Below are 19280 nucleotides of genomic sequence, written 5' to 3'. Positions count from 1 at the left end.
AATATCTACAACAATTTCTGATTCAAATTATCTGCATTTGAGAACTTTTTTGCCAGGATTAATATTGCCTTTTCAGGGCCAGGTACTGTGAGCTTGTGCTTCAGCCCCAGTTTGGAGCATCTTGATAAGGAGAAGCAGCCTGTGGGAAGAGGTGGAAGGGCCACAGGTGGGTTTTCTGTAGAGTTTGGGCTGTGAATTGCCACATAAAGCTTCTTCCACTTGAGCTCCAGCTCATCTTCTCAAGGGGTGCTTCACCCTCACCCACCTGAGAGCTCCTCTGCTCACACCTTGGTGGGGACCTGGGCTCTGCAATGGCTGGAATCAGTGCCACATGAAAAAAAGTCAGTTTCTTCACCTTTGTAATGGAAAAGTCTGCATTAGCAACACTCACCTGGAACACAGCTTCCCCTCTGGGTGTGCTGCATTCTGCAAAGCACTCAGGGAAATCTGTGTTTTCTTGGTAAACATTAAAGAGAGAGCTGGACCTCAAGCTCCAAATTCAAGTTGAATTTTTGACTGCTGTCACAAGAAACAGGAAAAAATTTGGGATGCAATTCCTTAAATGCAAGTTTTCCAGGCAAAGGGTCTCAATTACAATTATGAAACTCTTTGTAATTTTGAGACCTTTTGAAACCTTAGAGAAAGGTCTTCTATAATTGCTGTCTGGAAGGAAACTCAGGCACAGTTTCTGCTCTTTCACTCTGCTGTAGCATTTTTAATGCCCTTTTCTTATGATTTAAGTAAGAAGAAAATTAGCATTGATATGTGCAATAGAAGCAAATGTCTGTTTTAAAGGTACCATTCTCCATAGCAAGACCATGGATTTAATAGGCTTTTACTGTATTATCGACAGCACAATGCTGTGGCATTGAACCACAACTATAGGGAACAATCCAATTATCGTTCAATTGAGCCAAAGCAATTAGTTGGCTTAGGCCAGGGAATAATGCAATCAGCTGAAAATGTTCAACAATCAGATTTGCAGAAAGCTGAAACTCACATTTTCTCTCTTTCTCTCACAGATCTCCTCCTAACTAATGAACATGGGCAAAGCAACAACTCAAAATATAGTGGAAACTTCAAAAGGTCTGTGGCCAAGGTAATGAAGGCTTTTAAACAGGCAGGTTATTTTTGAGATGCACAAAGTCATAGTCCTCTCTGTACTTCATCCTCCTATAGCACTGCAAAAAATACATTCAAATTAGTCTTGATATTTTAACACTTATTTTCCCTATTTGAACCTTTAAAATAGGAAAAGCAATTATGAAAGGTTATTGTTAGGTCTCAGATATAAGGACCAAAGCTGTTGTTTAAGTAGATGTGTAAGTCCGGGATACTTGGGACTGGTTGAACAAAAAATTATTTAATCAGAGCTTTTCCTATAAAATGTATATGTTTATGGTAAGGTCATTAACATTTTCTGGAAGGGCTTTTCTCAAAACTTTTTTTTTTTTTTGGACGTGGCACTGCCTTTTGGTAAATATGTGGCCTGTGTTAAGGAAGAGATTAAAAGATTCAAGCTGCAGCATTATGTAAGTACCCTGTGTTCTTCCCTGTAGCTTAAGGATCTTTTGAAGGTGGAATTAACATAACCAAATCATTAAAGACTCAAATACTTTCGTCTCATGCTGAATGAGCAATTGGTACATTATGGGCCTGACTGCTGTTCCACAAGTATAATACTCCCTTTGACTTCTTTTGGGATTGTTAATACTCAGATTAATGGTATATGGGATCCAAATGATTTTGTTTCTGGCTGAAAGAACTGGGAGAGTGTGCTTCATAACTGCACAGTGTTGCTTTTGCCAACAAAACCTGAATACAGAGCAGCTCCTCCTATCTGAGGGTAATCTGCTTAAATATGCATTTTGTTCATCTGCCTTAATGTCCTGCAATGTAGAAAGTGCTCCTGTGTTTTGTTGTGCAGAAGTTGACATGGTGCTGGATAAGAGCTGGCAAAACACAATTTGGATGGTGTGACTGCAGATCCTGGTCTAACATAAGTGGCTTTCAGGCATGGTCTGCTGAAAATCTCTGGGGCTTGGTTCCATCACACTGAGAAAAGTTGGAAGAGAACTAGATTTATCCAAAGGCTGAGGGCAATCTGGATTTGAGCAGAAGAGGCACAGGAGAGTTTGCAGTGTTATAGACATGATTCCTTCTGCACTCAGCCAAAGGAAAGACTGCCCTAAAACCAGTAACTCAGACCATCACTTAATAGGGAGATCATATTATAGCAACCCAAAACGGCCGTGGCCTCTCTGCTGGGGTTAGAAACAAAGTGTTGGTTTTCTCTGAATCAAGTAAAAATGTAGAAAGAATGCACACACTGGGGTCTTTTGAAGTTGATATGAAACTAGGTCATGACAGCTCTTTTGGAATTCAGTCTTTTGCCCGCATTTTTGTGTGAGGTGCTGTCTGGAGCATACACAGGGCACTGCTGGTGAGATCGACAGGAAGCCTTCCTTGGAGCTGCCTTTTGTGCAACTCTTTAGAGTTAGCTCAGAAATCTATCAAAGTGAGAGCTTGTCTGGATAAAGGAGAATAGTTAGGGTTCTTCCTGTCTAATTAATAGATTGAAGGCACTGATGTGGAATGGAAGAGTTCAGGCTAAATTCCAATCAGGCATAGAGCTGGATGTGAAAATACTCCTGCATTAATAACAAAACAATGGGATTTACAGACTCTCATTTGCCTCAAGTGTTGATTAAAAAAGCCTAACAAGCTCTTATCTTGTGCCTTCACATCTCAATGGATTTATAAGGTGGGGGAGTGGAAAAGAGACCTCGAGGTGTCTTCCCCTGAACACCAGACTGCAACATCAGCTGGTTTGGATTATAGCATCTCTGCAGATGGATCTGGCTCTTGTGTGCTGTTGAAGGGGAGAAAACATCATTATCCTTGGAAATTCTGAGTGAATACAAAGTCTCTAAGTGTGAAAAAAGGATTTTTCTTGCTTCTTAGTTTATCTTGAGGCTGTTTCTGAGTTCTGCCCATTTGCCTTCATGCATTCCAAAGAATTTGTCTCTGGAGTTGAAAGCAACTGTTGTAATGCTAAGTCAGAAATATTTGGGGAAGACATTAAAATAGAATTCTAAAGGGTTTATGACATGCTGTGCCATTATCTACCGCTGTATAAAAGTTGAATAAAAAATCAACCAAATGAGCTGCACTATCCATGTAAAGCTTGCTAACCTATGAATAATGTGATCACCCCAGATACAGCATTGTAAAGGTTCTATCAGCATCATTGGAGTATTTTTATCTGTATTTGCATGTCTTTACAGGAGGAAGCAAAGGTACTAAGGTTGTAGTCAAATTTTCAGTGCTAAAGAGCTTGGCTCTGGGTTCTACTTTACTTTTTTTTCCCCCCAGTCTCTCTTTTTTTTCCCTATTCACTCTTTTTTTTTTTTTTTTTCTCTGAATTTGATTGCCTATGGTATGAAATGCTGAGTTTACCAAGAAAACAGAGATCTGACATTACATTGAGTCCATATCTGCCTTCCTACTTTGCATGGAGTCATCAAACACATGCAGCACACAGAAGGAGCTTGTGTCTGCTCAGGGCAGTGCCCACCTGCCCAGACACCCCTCTCCATTATGCTGGCTGCTTCTTAAAGCCATTCTGCTCCTCATAATGAGAGGAAAAAAGAGGATTTTATGGCTTAGCTGGAGGGTGCCTTGACAGCACAAACTCTTCACCTGCCTGGTGAGTTCCTGGCTGATGCTGTGCAAACCCGGCTCTTGCCAGGTAGCCACCAGCTGTCCTCAGCTTTCAGGAATACTGAGGGAACTGCAGTGTGGGAGGGTGTGTGGCAGTTTTATCTTTTTAAGAGAGAAAACTCTGCTACTTTCCCTGCTCACCCTGGTTATGCTGTTCTGAGGTTCCTGCTGCTGCTCAGCTCTTGAGTTACAGTAAGAGGTCGTGGGGAGAGAGCTGGAGAGGAAATTTGACATGGGCATGTTTTGAGAGGCAAGGGGTAATGGCTTTAAACTGAAGGTGGGTAGAGTTAGATGAGATATTCAATTGAAATTCTTGATTGTGAGGGTGCTGAGGCACTGGCACAGGTTGACCAGAGAAGCTGTGGATGGTCCATCCATGGAATTGTTCAAGTCCCATCTAAATGTGTCCTCGGTAACCTGGTCTGGTGAAAAGGCACTTTGACCATGGCAGAGGGAAATAAATGATGCTTAATGTCAATTCTAACCCAAACAGTCCTATTATTCTATTACAGGATTGAACATAGAGAGGTAGGAGAAAGGCTTGTTTTATTATTTTATTATATTTATTATTTTATTTCATTATTTAAAAAAAATGCTATCTTGAATTCAAATAATATTTTGTTACCTTTTCTCAGCTGATCCAAGTCTCAGTTCAGGTAGAATTTGTACAGTTCCGTCCTCTGATCTTTTGAAGCATTTCTGGAGTCAGACAAGTGTTGCAACAGTGAGGAGGAGTGTGTGAAAACCTCTCCCTCTGCTGCTCTTTGATCTCCACCCTTTAGAGGAGACCCTGCCTGATACAATGCCTGATGCACTCAGTAGTGCTCATTTAACTAAGTGGAAAAGAGCAGGGCCATGGATCTGATTGATGTGTAGCTGGGTTTGTTACTCAGCCTCTGGACAAAACCACTGCTGCTTATTCACCTTTGTGATTGATCCCTGCAATGTGATGTTCTTTCATGTTGTGAGTCACTTAGGAGACAGGACAGCCCTTCTCTGGCTACTAAACATTGACAGAGGCTGCTAACTGAGTGACTCACTTCAGTGTGCCACTTTTAATGCCAGCACTCTCTGGGTCATTTATCCAGGTTTCACTCTGGCTGGGGTTGTGTGTGCTGTGGGATGCTGAATTATTTGGCTCAGGTGATGGGATCCCTAAAGGCATGATTCACCAAGATGGTTTGGAAGCCCAACCATGAACATTTCCAACAGGAGAAAGGATTCCTCCTCTCAGTCCTGAGGGCTGTATTGTTTTGTTTGGTTGCCTCCTGCTTTGGCACACCTGCTCAGGTGTGCTATGTGATAACCCGAGGTGTGCTGGTGCTGTGCACATCTCCAGGATGGGCAGAGCTTTGCAGGCCTTGCAGCACTGGAGCCAGCCCAGCTTTGCTGTCCAGCAGCTGATTGCATATCTGCAAACCCTGGAGCCTTTTGTGCCTGTGAGCATGGAGGTATGAGAAGATGGCTTTCAGAAAAGGGGCAGAAAACACCTTTAAATGTAGCTAGGTTGTTTGATGTAGTCCAGCTGGGCTGTTTTCTCCCATGGCTATGATCCTGCTCTGTGATCTTGTACTTGACAGGTGCTTCATGATGATTGCTGGAGGTGTCTCAGCCCTTGGAGCAGCCCAGTGTGCAGACCCCAGAGAAGTCAGGGGACAGCTGTGTATCTGGTGCAGAACTTGGAGCTAAGCAAGGGGAAAACTGAGGCCTGGAGGCAGCAGAAGTCAGGGAATTTCACTACTGCTGCTGATGTAATCCTGCTGGTGACACAAAGCAGCATCTCTCACCCATGCGGTAGAGAAAGACCTTTGGAGTCTCAGTGAGCTCTCTTCAAGAGTAGAAAAATACTGTTTATTCCCCTCTTCCTCATCCCTGCCTCAAATAAGTGTGATTCCCTAGTGTTCTCAAGTCCCAAACACTATGTGGAAGAAAGTTGAGAGCTGTATGGAAATGGATTGTGAGGACACAGAAAAAAGATCTTCTCTGCAGTGTCTGTGCTGTCACTGCATCTCCTGGGGATTCCCTTTCCCATCCATGGCTGACTAAATTCGTGCCATCTGCTGGGGGATGTTCTTGGGAAGTGTTTGGTGCCCAAGGCTGTTCCGTGCTCCCCCAGCACGGTGGGAGTCACCATCTTCAGCTGCAGGGCTCGGGTGAGAAATTGCTGTAGGCAAGAATAATCTGCACCAATCGCCAGCAATAAATGCTGAAGAGTGAAGGCTGGGGAGGATTTCAGATTGTTTAAGTCTTTTCCAAAACACTTGTGTTGGACATGCATTTCTTGAGATCTGCGAAACCTTGGTCAGCATTTCTGAGGGGTTTGACTGTTGTTTGCCACCTTGGTTTTAGCATGACACAGGACAGTGAAATAGAGATTTTCTGGGCCTTTCTCCATGGCCTGGCTTTTTGACACCTTGAACTCCAGAGGACTTCTGTGCTCAGAGACCAGGTCTGAGCAAAGAAACCACTCTGGGCATGAAGATGGTCTCTTGCACATATTTCAAGCAGGAAGGAGGAAAAGCTCAGATGAGTACCAGTAATATTTTTAGTGGATTCCAGAGAGGGACTTTTAGACTTGAACTGTAAGAGGTGAACTCTTGGGGGTGAGAAGGAAAAACTGTCTTACTCCTCTTCCCAGGTAAGTTCAGTTTGTGGTCCTTTGTTAAGATGAGCCTGGCAAAACAACAATCTGCTCATGTTTCTGCTGGTTCAGTCACCACAGGAGTTCCCACACAGAAAAAGTTGTGAGGCCTCCTGGCAAAGCTGGTTTAAGTAGCCCAAGCCCCTTGGGTAGGCTTTGACTTTGAAGATGAATTGACTGCACCATGGATGAGGAATTCAGCTCTCTGTTATTATCCTCAGCAATTTGTAGAATCTGCTTGTACCTTCTTCCAGTGTTTTTTTTTCATTAAATAGCCAATAGCAATGGCTGATTTATTTAAAGTCTCGCTGATGCACGATTAAAAGTCAGCAAAGTCGTGGGGTCCTCAACAAAGTAAAGATCCTCTAGAATATGGTCAGTAGCTGTCTGGAGGAATAAACAAATGAGCTGAAAATCGAAATATAATTTAACCACAGCACAGATGCCTCTATAGCAGCCAGGAATTTTTCATTTTCCTCTATTATGTTTTGTTATGAGCTTTATTCATATTTGAGTCACATGCAGAAGGAGTTTCAGATCTTTCATGTCAGACTATAAAGAAATGTAGAAGCAATAACTTCTTCCAAATATTGTGTTCTAACCTTCAGATGGATTGCCTGCAATTATCCCACTGATGAGAAATAGTAATTCTCCCCAATGCATTTCCATGACACATCCTTTGAACTCACAGTGATCTGTAAGCATTTTAGCTCCTTGTAGAATGAGTCTTTCACTTGCTGCCTTGTAAACAAATTGAAGAATTAATGGTAAACTGGAAGAAAATGGATGATATTTTTTTTTAAAACCAATTATGTGGGATCATTTGGGGTGCAGGAAGTGATAAGGCATCCAACAGAAATGTCTCCCCACATCACTACTTGGCTCAGGAGTGTGTCTTCATTTTTAATTAGCCATGATTGTTTTCAAGGCCAGGTTTGCCAGTCTTCCAAATTTCAGACTGGCGTGAGTGCCAGAATTTGTCTCTGTGTGTGTGTTTTCCAGCACAGTGACCTTGGCTGGAACTCTTCTTTTTGTGGTTTCTGACAACCAGGTTTGGCTGGAGCCAGCTGAGCTCTAGCCCAGCCCCAGCAGCTGCATTTTCCTGAGGACAGGGAATCCAAAGATGGAATGGGACCTTCATGTGGAAGTCCACCAGCACACACAGGAGTGAAGGGAGATGGATTTCTCCTAGGACAGTCCAGACACACTGTAAGTCTCCAAACAGTGCCATCTTCTGAAATTTCCCCTGATTTGGAGGTTGACACTCCCCAGTGCAGTGGCAGTGACACTCACAGGCAGCTGTGTGCTTGGGTGTCCTCTCACATCAAGCACAACAACCAGGGTGTTTTGGCTGGAACTCTTCCCCAGCACTGAGACAGGCAGTGATGGCAACAGTTCCCCAGGCTGTCAGGACTGCTGCTGCATTCACAGCTGCAGGATATTCCCAGAGCAAGGCAGCTATTTCCTCCTCTGTGATAATTGTTTTCCAAGTTCTGCCACGAGACTCTCGACAGAGCCATGCCATGTGTGCCCCCTGTTGCAGGACTGATCTTTATTTGAGGGGGGAGGAAGGTTTCAGCCAGATCTGCTCCACACCACAGGGCTTGCAAAGTATCTCCTTGATAAATTAGATTATTATTCTTTTTAATCTGAAGTCTGAGGCAGGGTTTGGCATTTGCTGAGGTCAATGTGCCAAGGACATGCAGGCTGTACATCAAGGGCAATTCCTGTCCTCTGGAGGTAACCTGCCTGCTCTGTTCTGTGCATCTTCCAAGATGAGGCAGCAGAGTTGTGTCCATCTCAGATGGTTTCCTAAAAACTGACTGTGCTTACCTGGATTTCTGATGTCAGGAAGGTAGAGAGCAGATCTAAGGCTTCAAGCAAGAATAAAGCAAATTTATGATTTTTCTGAAACCCCTTAAGGAGGAGGAGATGAGGGGAAGGAACAGCAATTAAAGTAGATTTGCAGTTTCATTTAATAAGTTATGACTGGGCTGGAGAAAAGCTGGCAGAACATTGCTGAAACCTTTTAAACCAAAACATTCCAAGCTTGATGGGAAATTTTTTGAGCCTTCCAGGAATAACTCATATGCTAATGAGGAGGCTACATTTTGTTTCCTTCCAGTAACATCCATGGGTGACTCAAGAAGAAGGCTCACTGTACTATGTGGTTCACAGACTGTGAGTTGAGCTCTCAAAATGTTTCTGAAGAGTTCTGAAGAGACAAAGATGTAGAAGGCAAGGAGGAAAGAAGAGAAGCCTTGGTAATTCTATAAAGAAAGCTAAAGTTGAAGTTAAGGAGGTTTCTGAGTTGTCTATATATTCTGGATTTATAAATGTTCTCGTTAAAAACCAATCCATTTCAAATGGAGTCTTCTTGTTTTCTGTTATTGGAAAACTTTGACTGTTTCTCAACTTCATGCTTTTGAAGATCCTCAGGCAAGAGGATTCTCATCCTATATAAATCACAAATCATTGGTAAATATACACTTATCTCATTGCTTCTGTAGCATCGGGATTTTTTTCACAAAGAGTGCTTTAACCTATCTGACAGCAAGGCATTTTCAGGAAGGTAGCTTGCCTGTGGCATGAGTTAGGTTCTCTCCATTGCCTGGTCCCTATATGGTATATATTTTCAGAAAGGATGATGGTGGTGTGGGTTGTGATGGCTACCAAAGAAATCTCTTTTCCATTTGGTGGCAGAGAGTCTGTCCCAGCATAAAATGATAGAATAATTTGTGCTGAAAGGACCTTTAAAGATCATTTAGTCCAACCCCACTGCCATGAGTAGGGACATCTCCCACCAGATGAATATTTTCAGGGATAGAAGCATATTACTGGTATTTCTTGCCAAAGGAACCTGTAACACAAAGTTGTCTGTGAATAAAAGAAATTGGAATATTCTTGCAATGTGGCTCTTCTGCTTCTAGGAACATGACAGCAAATGTGTAAAAATGGTTTGAGTGGCACAGAACTTAAACAGCTTTTTAAAAATCCACCTCAATTTAAAATTGAAAGATTATCCAATATTGCATAAGCTTGAAAAATTTGGACAGATATGAATTTAGCAAAGTGGTTCCCATGCCAGTAGGAGATATGTAGCAGAGAAGGGACTGTAAAGTTTTCAGAGGATGATGGTGCAGAGGCAGATTGCTTTGCAGGGTCAGCTCCTGACCCCACTGCAGGACACCCTCCCCTTGGAGAGGTTTGTGCAGCACAGCCTGGGTGGACCTCTGCAGTAGGGTTCCTTGCTGGGCTTCATCACTGGGGCTTTCTAGCCTGAAAACTTTCAGCCTCTGCATTTCCTACAAAAATGTGGGAGCATTTGGGGAGTAACTGAGTGCAGTACAATTGTGTGGCCTCACTTGTCTTGAAATGTGAATTGTTCTATGACTAATGAAATCCCTTAAATTCCTGTAAATAAAAGATGGGAACAGATTTGCTGGTGGAAAGCTCAGCAGTTCCCTTCAGCCCCAGACAACAGCCATTTGCTTGCATTACTCTCACAGATTTGTAAATGTTGCAGAACAGGAGGAGTTTAAATTTTCATGTTTAATGTGAGGCTGTGGCTATGCTGGGGTGGGGGATTGGCTAGGAGCTTGCACACCAGCCTGGGGGATTGATAAAAACCTACAGGAGGGAGAGGGTAGGAGGCTTTCTGGGGTGTCATTTGAGTTCATGATCTGTGTGGATGGAAATGTCTCCCCAGGTAGAAACAGAAACCTCTTGACTGAAACATTGGAGTGAAGATTTCTGTTTGAGCAGAGCCATGAGAGAAAATGGTGGTAATCTAAGTTTTCTCGCTCCATCCAAAAAAAAAAAAAAAAAAAAAAAAAGGTGGGGGGAAAGGGCTAATTGGTCATATTTTGTTTTCTGTTCACTGTTAGGAAACACTTTGGTTACAAATTTCAGACCCAGCAGAGAAATACCCTTTATATGTTCTGGCCAAGCCTCTCTTGGGAATGGAGTGCTAAGCCAGATAGTTCAGGTAGTGTTTTCCTGTATTAAATTACTCTAAAGCTGTCCATTGCAGGTTGTGCTGGGCTGGCCAGCCCTATGCCCATCCACATCCATTCATTTAAGCAACTTAGAAAAAATCCTCAGGCTTGTAAGAGAAGCCCTACATATTTCATATCTTGCTGGGATGGTATAAACCCTTACAATTTAAAGTAAAGGTGCTTGTTTGATTAGAAAATTTGCTGTGGTTGGAATATTACAACAGCTGTGAGCACCTGACTCTTTCAGTGTATGGTGTCTCATCATATGACTGGCCTTTGTGAGCTAAGAAATAATTTCCCCATTGACTATCTGGGTTTTTTTTTTTTGTAGTTTTCTTTCCTACATTGCTCACATAGGGCATATAAATCACACAGCCAAAGTGCTTATGGAGCAGGCTTGCTTTTGGGTTTGTGAAGATATGAAATATGTAGCTTGCATTTTGCAGTCATTGCAATCCAAAAGAAAGTGTACATGCTGTTTGGAAAGCATCTTGAAGGTATTTTTCAATATCTTCATTTTTATGTGTCTCGCCTGAAGAATTTTTGGAGAATTTCTGCTCTGAAAAAATTTATTTGAGTAAGCAACAGGTTATGAATATTCAAGCAGCTGCAGTCAGTAGTGAGTCCAGAGGCAAGGAGAGCTGCTAAAGCTGATGTGTGGAAAAGAACTGACACATTGGAAGCAGTCATTAGCAGCAGACTCTGGTTTTATTATTAACTTTTTCACCAGCATTTGAAATGAGAGGTTCAAGACCACCCTGTACTTTTTAAGGATGACTTACCACCCTTAATCCAGTCACCAGGATCTGTCTTGCTCTCTTTGGCAGTCATGGCTGTGTAGGCTTTCCCTGGTTGTAGGGCTTGCACTTGCACCTCCTGCATGGACAAAAATGATGTTTTTTCCCCCTGTGTATGCAGTAGTGGAAGGTGAACTGCTCTAAAACCATTTTGTTTGCTTTGGTGATGATGGGTGACACTCTCACACAGAAATGGTGCTGAGGGCAAAGCTCCACCGAGGTGGCAGTAGAGGATGCAGGGTCCCCTGCCAAGGTAGGTACCACTTTCTCAGACCTCCTAAAGAGTGATACACAAGGGGATGCAGTTGTGCTCAGTGATGTGTCAAAGCCCTGTGGGATCACTGCTGGCTCTCTACTCCCACCTGTGAATATTTTGGCATGGCACTTGCTCAGGGAATTCTCCAGGATTTGGCCTGTTGTTAACAATTCCGAAATGATGGTTGCTCACAAATCCCTTTTTAATAGTTATAGTGACTTATGTGTGTTCAATCTCAAACCTGTTTGCTTGGGGTTTAGGCAGCTGGGATGAATTGCACCCAAAAATGTTTTGGCATGCACAAAATGTGTTCTCTGCTCCTGCTGGCTGGCTGAGAGCTGTGTTTAATATGCACCAGTGCAGTGAGCACAGCTCTTGGGGGCCAAGACTGCTTTGCTATGACCATTATGCCACTGCACACCTGAGCATGCAAAAAAAAAAAAAAACCCTTAAAATGCACTGCCTGTCATGTCTTATTGCTTAATGATGTAGCCAGAGGCAGACCTGGCATTAAGGCCATTCTTTGCTCCCAGTGGGGAGCACATCTTTAATCCCATCAGAGCAGATGCATTTAGAAACTGCAAACAGAGCCTGCTCAGAGCTGTCATTTCACTCCCTTAATGAGTCTATTCTTCAATCAAGGTAGTTTCTGCTCTGGGAGCTCAATGATAATGTTTGAATATGGGATATTTATAGTGTTAATGCCAGGCTCTTAACAGCCTAATGGCTGAAGCCAGGCAGCTCTGCCTTCAAAGGCTGGGTCAGATGGGGAGCGGGAGAGGTGAGCACTCCGGAGGGCTTTGGCTGAGCTTGGAAATTTAGCTTTCCTCAAAACAGGGGTCTGAAAAAGCTGACACCTTATTAATTCCCCCTTTTTCTGGACAGGCCACTGCTTAACAAATCGTGCCATGAGAGGAGAAGGGAAGGAAACTAGTGTGAAAATTAGTGCAAGCTCAGTGCTGCTCTTGCAGCAAGGACTGCAGCATTGTGCTGATGGTGCTGGGACTCACCTGCCTCTGTCAGCAGCTCTGCCAGCTCCATTTGCTTTGCTTAGCCTGGCTTTGCTTGTCCTGATTTGCCTGGGCTATTCCTTTAAAGTAATGGGACTTGGCTGTGACTACCAGACTGGTGGCATGCTGTGCTTTGGGAAAAGTCACTTTTCTACAACAGCATCTTTTTTCCCCACACACTTCTCCTATTAAACTCTTCAGTTTTCAGGAAGTATTTAGGACTAGAAAACATAGCAAGTGGGTGTGTGCTAATACTGCATTTTGAGCCTGAACTGGATCTGTTGTGTCAAGTTTTCCTGCATTTTCTGTCAAAACTCTCAGGATCTGAAACTCTGATTGACATCCAAATTCAGGCCCTGCTAATTATGGATTTTTCTCAGGTCAGTAGAAAGATGGAAGAGATTTCTTCAATCTGTAAGATATGAAAATGCACTTGACCTGGCCAGAGGTTTTCCACAGCCTTCTTCTGAGGCTGCTTGGATTTTCAGGATAATAAAGGGCATTGCCCCAGCTCTCTGCAAGTCTTGGCACTCAGCCCACCTTGCACACTCATCTCCTGTTTTGCAAGCTGTCAAATGCCTGCTTGCATGCTAAGAAGTTGCTGTATAGCTTTCAGATAAAATATTTATGAGTGGTTGAAAATTATTACTAAAAGCATCCAACCATGGCTGTGCAAAGAGGGGAGTTAGAGCTTTACCAACACCCAGCCTTTCTCAGCAAGGAAAAGCTCTGCCAGTTTTCTTTCCTGCCACCACAAGCACTTTGAAACCAGAGTCCAGACTTGCAGAACAGGTAGTTTTGAGCATCCTTCCCTCATCTTTGTTTTAGTTATCACACTGTCGTGTTGCTAAAATAACTCTGTGTGATTTTGGAGGAAGGTCATTGGATCAGTAACAATTTCCCCTCTGGAGCTGTGACAAACTTTCAAGTGCCTGGGAGAGATTTTGTGTGTGTTTTACCTTAGTGCACTTACTGCCTCTGCCATGAAAGTGCTTGGGTATTATTTTTTTTAAATACATTTTCTCAGGCTTCGTCATCTTAAAAAATAATTCTGTTCAACAAAGCAGCATCACATCAAAATTGCCTTTACTCCACAGCCTCACACTTAAATTCTGGTCCTCTTCCTGCTTTGAGAAAACTTTGCTGTTCCTCATGCTGCAAATATATGACTCAGAGGGAAAAAAATCATAAACCCAAATCAAACCAATATATTTTCATAAATGAAACAAGGCTCTGTGGAAGCTTGGCATCGCCACTGATATTGCAAACAAATCTTGTTTATAATAATCAAATAAGCTGTGGATGTTTCTGTGCCAATAAAGGAGGCACTTGGGAGAACAGGGCACTGCAAGCACCACCTGTGTCTGCTCCTACCTGAGATGGGCTATTTTGGAGTCTAAATAAGTGTCTAGCACACTGCAGCTGAAGCTCTGAATTTCAATCCTCAAAGTGCTTATCCTGTGAGGGATATTCTTCATATTGTGGAGGTCTGGGTAGGCTTTGGGCTGGGGTTGTTCAGATCAGCCTCATGCACTGTTTATTCCAGGGCTGCTCTTCTCCTCCCATGGGAAAATTCAGACCATGGCTGCCGAGGAAGGCTTGGAGAAGAGCGAGGGCTCATTCCTCCCTGCAATTCTGTGTGGCAGAAAATTCCAGTGTTACTCTTGAAATTTCTGTACATCCAATAGGAGCTTTCCTTCCCCTTATACTTTTTTCTCTTCCAGGCTTAAGTCTCCTGCTCACCTGGATGAAGAAACCTGAAATCCCTGGAGTTCATGCCCTTGGGGCTCTCAGACTCCAAGCACTAGAGCTCCCCACCGCCTCTGAGGTTTGGAGTTCCTGCTGCCAGATGAATTAAGCAGAAGTGTAGTTCCTAATGCTTTATAAGTCAGTGAGCACCAAGGCAGGAAAAACAAAGAACAGGAGCTTCTTTTTAGTCCCTGAAAAGTTAATGATTATATTGTGTAAAAGGCCACTCATTTCAAGGCCTGACATGCGAGTTGCCCTTTGTTAATTAGAACCAAGGCACAACCATTGCACCCGAAGTTTAAGTCCAAGTCTTTATGCATTTATTTACTATTGTTTCACTGGCTGTTAAACTCTTTGCTAGTACTCATCCCAAATTCATGAAGTACTATAAATACTCGCAGAGAAAAACTTCATTATTTTTTCATAAAGGACAAGAAATACACTTGGGAAGTTCAGTTTAGTAGTCATGCTTATAAACATGGAGGCTTGCTGGGTTCCCATTAAAATCTTGTCAGGTGGCACCTAGGTTCTGAGCCCCGGGTGGCCTATTCCAAGTGTAAGATGAAAAAGTTAAACATTTTTAATTAGACTCATTCCCGTATGTGAGAGACACAACCACCCTCTGATGGTGTATTTCATAAATTCTCTAAATGTGGTGGAAAATTGTCACTGCCTATTGCCACCTGCCAAGATTCATGTTCGATTTTTAACCTCCAGGTCTTCTTTTAGGTCCCTTCATGCTGCCAAATAAAATTATTTTGGTGTGAGTAGGAATGCAATTCTGCCCATTTGTTAAGAAATCATTTTGGTGGACTCTCAAACTCAGTGCTTAGGTATCCTTAAAATGTGACAATCTCTCCTTCATAACAAACTTGGGCTGATGGAAAAAAAGGGGGTTTTGTTCCTTGCTTGTGGTATCCTGGCACAGGACCTGCTGTGGTGATGGGGGACACTGCTGTTACCCTTAATAGATTTTACTGCAGATATTATCTGGCTCAAGTTGTCACATTATCATTACTGTACTCACTATATCCACTTAAGTGATATTTTAAACTTTGCTCTGAGTCACCAAGTAGGTTTTCTCCCTTCCCACTCATTCGTAATATTTTCTAGATATTCGCCCAGGTTAATGCTCATTAATTTAGGCACCAAAATTAATAATCCCCTGATAAAATACTCCAGTTTAAATAACTCCTTAGGCAGATGTCATGTGTGAGTCATAATGTATTCCCACCACTTTGAGAAGAATATTCACAGTGTCATATCCAGAAACATCAAATTATCTCCTGAATATTTAGAAATGAGTGTATATTTGGTAACTGGAGAGAAGAGATATAAATGCATGCTCCAAAATGCTATTACTGTAGTGATATTTATTAGGTGTTTTTATTTGTTGGCTGCAATATAGTAGTTTAAACAGATCTGACTTATTTTCAAAAGTCAAATGGATAAGACACTCTAAAGGGAATGCTGGTAAGCATTTTCTAAACTAATTTTCTTGCAGGCTGGAAGAACACTGATATATCCCTCAGCCATCCCTTTTATAGCTTGGTCTGCACTGAGTTTGGCTTCAAAATTAGGCAGTCTGGGAGAGCAGAAGTAAATGTGCTGCTCTGTCCCTGTCCCATTGCAAGTTTTCAGGAATGCCAATGCCTTGGCTTTCCTAGGTGGTGTGGTTTAACCCTAAATGGCAACTAAATACCACACAAATGCTCATTCCCACCTGCCCTGCTGGCATGGAGAGGAAAATCAGGAGCAATAGTTTAAAAAAAACGCTCATACTCATGGACTGAGATAAAAACAGTTTGATAACAAAACACAGTAAATATATATTAATACTAATGATAACAATAACAAAAATAATAGTTGTAAAGATAAAAAATAAAATAAATTAAACCAAACCAAAGACAGACAAGTGATGTACAATGCAATTGCCCATCAGCCACTGACTAATGTCAAGTCTGTTTCCAACTACCAGCCATCACCTCCTGGCCAACTGCTCCCAGTTTACACACTGGGCATGGCCTTCTGTGGTTTGGAATATCCTTTTGGCCAGTTTGGGTCAGCTGTCCTGGCTGTGTCCCCTCCTGCATCTCCTCCCTCCCACTGCATGGGAAACTGATGTCCTTGACTCGGGTCAAGCACTGCTCAAAAACATCTAAAACCTCAGTGGTGCTTCCAGCATCATTGCCATACTAAATCCAGGTTCTAGCTACTAGGAAAAAAGTAAATTCTATCCCAGCTGAAACCAGGACACTTGGTTTTAGTAACTTGTGTAGTGAAGCAACAGGAATTAATCTGGAGGCTACGGTGTCATCTTGGTAGGTGCTTGTCTATGGCACCAATAAATACATGCCAATAAACACCTCTGCTGCAAAGAGCCTGCTACATTTCCTCCCTCGGAGAAGAGGGAACCAGGGATTGCTGGGGCATGTCCAAACCCTCCAAGAGTGTGGCTTTAGCTCAGCCTGCAGCCCACTGACAGGGAGGGGCACTGCTGCTGGATCATGGCCAGTGGATCCCCCCACTGAGCTTTTGCCATGTCAGCTTCTGCTTGTGGAAACCTCCATCTGCAGGTTTGCAGAATGTGATGTCTAAGGACAGATTGGCACTGAGAGCCAGGCAGGGCCCTGCCAGGCTGCTGGCAGGTGGAGAGCATCAGCAGCAGCCTGCGTGTGCCAACGTTTGGAAATCAAAACCAATTTTTACCTAAACCACTCATCCAGAGTCTGAAATGTTCACATCTCCTTCCCTGGGGATGTTGCCCACCTGGGCTGGCACAGGAACTGAAGGTTTTGTCATTTTGCTTGTCACTCTCAGTTAACAGGCAGAGGATCCAAAGTAGTGCAAAAGGTCCTTGGGTGAGGATCATTAAAGGACATTGGATTGTCACCTAGCCAGGTGTGGTGGTGTGGTTGGAAATAAAGGCATCAAAAACGTGGTTCTGATGTCCTGTTGGGTACACCAGCACAGCACACTCCAAGGCAAAGGCTCGGATCAGCACCCTTCAGCTACACCAATACAAGGGAGGAGAAGCAGAGAAGTCCTACAAATCCTGTGGGCACTGCAGTCCAGGAGGGATGTGAGCAGGGAGACATGGTCTAGGTGGGAAATGTGGTGCAGATGGTGGACAGAGGAAATGGACTTTCTGTATGGGAAGATGGAAAGGATGGGGTTTCCTGAAAACAGAAAACCAAAGGAGAACAGTCCTCGATTGTGTTAAGTGTGTAAGTGGCTTCAAGGAGCGGGGGAATAATCTGTTCAAGTACATGGTGGGTAGAATCAGTAATAATGAATTTAAATTAAAACAAGGGAGGTTTAAATTAGCATAAGAATTTTGTCTCTAAGTATAGTAAAAAAACTGGAATAGGAGGTGGAGCCTCTGTTATTCAACCTGTCCCTAAATTCTTCAAACAAAATCAGTCAAGGATGGCTCAGGCAGAGCTACATTTAAATTTTTTTTTCCTCAGCCTTATTTCTCGATGGGGGTTGGCAGGGGAGCAACAAAGTATTTTTATCTGGTTTTGTTTACATCTTTAAGAGTGAGTTTCAGCTCTGCTACCTTATTCTTCCTCAAATCATCTCTATTTTGGTGGGGTCATCTGAAATGACAGCCTTCAACTGAGCAAAGGATTTATTTATTTAGGCTAAAACTGTAAATTGGGCATTCTCCTTTGAGTTTTTGCAACCACTGTCTAAATCTTCCCCCAGAAGAAGTGGGGAAAAATGACATTATATTTTTCTTGATTCTGTGACAGTCTTCCTGTGTCACCTTAGGCAACTCTAATACACCCCAGAACATCCAGGTGAAGACAGTAATCTCTGTCCTCAAGAGAAAAGAGCAGATTGTACTTTTCTAGTAGCAAGGACTATTTCTTCTCTGTGCTGCCCCCATTATGTGGAGTCACCCTCTAAATCTCCCTGTGACTGCACTAGGCAGTAATCTTCCTTTGTCAAAATCTGAGATCACCCATGTCACACAAATACAAAAAGCTCCCAGACAACACTTCGTAGATGAAACCCTGTAATAAGGTGTTTAAAGAGTTCAGAAAAAAAAAATAATAAAGAGCTCACTACTAACACAGATATGCTCAGCCCAAGGCTCTGTGTCTCCAGGGCAGGTGTGTGCTGCTGAGATCTTGTCAGGGATTTTGGGGTGCCAAAGCCTGCTGGTCTTGCAGTGCTGAGCTCTGCAGTCATTAGCAGAGTTGGGAGTCATTAGCAGCTCTTTGCTTTTGGAAAGCTTAGTCCTCTGAATGGGACATGACACCACTGCAGGGAGGTTGCACTTCTGTAAAGCAAGGGGTTTTTAATTCTTGAGGTTCTTATAGGGGAGAAATAAGTCCTTTAGGCTCAGAAAATGAGACAATATTTGTCTTCATTGCTGTCCTAAAACTTGTGACTTCTCTTCCCTTGAGAAATTGTTTGTACCTGGTTACTGACTCATATTTCCTCATGAACATTGCTCTGGGGCACACCAGAACTGTCTCTGGTCATGTCCACACTGTGAAATGGCTCTGTTCACTCTGCAGGCAACACAGACATGGTGTTCTTCTAGATGGCAACACAGTCGTGGTGTTCTTCTAGATGGCAACATGGCCATGGTGTTTTTCTAGATGGCAACATGGCCATGGTGTTCTAGATGGCAACATGGCCATGGTGTTCTTCTAGATGGCAACATGGCCATGGTGTTCTTCTGAAGGCCCCTGAGGAGTCTCTGCTGGCAGCCTGCACTCAGGTGGGAATGTTCTGCTTTATGGAATGGCAGAGTCCCAATCTTACTCAATTTCTCTTGGTGCAGTCCTTAGGGTTTTATAGCCTCTCATGCAGGGTTTTTCTGCTTGCTTGAGTTACTGCTATCATCACAGCAACTTGCTTTCTGTGTTCCTCTCCTGCCCTTTCCTTGCACACCATTAGCATGCAGATTATGGGAGCTCACCAACAATTTTCCAGGGAAGAAGAACCAGATTTTTAGCTAAGTATCAAAACAGTCCCAGGGTCTGAAAGCCAGGGGCCTTCAGAAACTGAAATAGAAGATACCTTTTAAAATACAGACTCATTAGGCTTGATTCAAAATTCTCCAAGTCTTGAAAGATGGCAGTGGGA

The 19280-nt window shown here is 43.0% G+C and overlaps 1 long non-coding RNA gene across 7 annotated transcripts in view; it reads left to right on the top strand.

Moving 5' to 3' along the window:
* LOC110484121 (uncharacterized) overlaps window positions 1-15486 on the top strand; it is a 44391-nt gene extending 28905 nt beyond the window's left edge. For 2 of the 7 annotated variants that reach the window (XR_014955807.1, XR_014955810.1), the window contains 5 exons: window positions 77-166; window positions 1023-1099; window positions 5304-6361; window positions 7416-7573; window positions 8490-9309. This is a non-coding gene — a long non-coding RNA (uncharacterized LOC110484121). Of the gene's footprint in view, window positions 1-76; window positions 167-1022; window positions 1100-5303; window positions 6362-7415; window positions 7574-8489; window positions 9310-14149 lie in introns of those variants that run through there. The other 5 variants (XR_014955805.1, XR_014955806.1, XR_014955808.1 and 2 more) reach the window with 5 other exon arrangements.
* The last annotated feature ends 3794 nt before the right edge of the window (window positions 15487-19280 follow it).

The sequence above is a fragment of the Lonchura striata genome, chromosome 5 (assembly GCF_050655825.1).
Source record: "Lonchura striata isolate lonStrDom1 chromosome 5, ASM5065582v1, whole genome shotgun sequence".
Classification (NCBI taxonomy): domain Eukaryota; kingdom Metazoa; phylum Chordata; class Aves; order Passeriformes; family Estrildidae; genus Lonchura; species Lonchura striata.
Note: the sequence above shows the minus strand (reverse complement) of the source record. Positions and strands in the feature narration are given on the sequence as shown.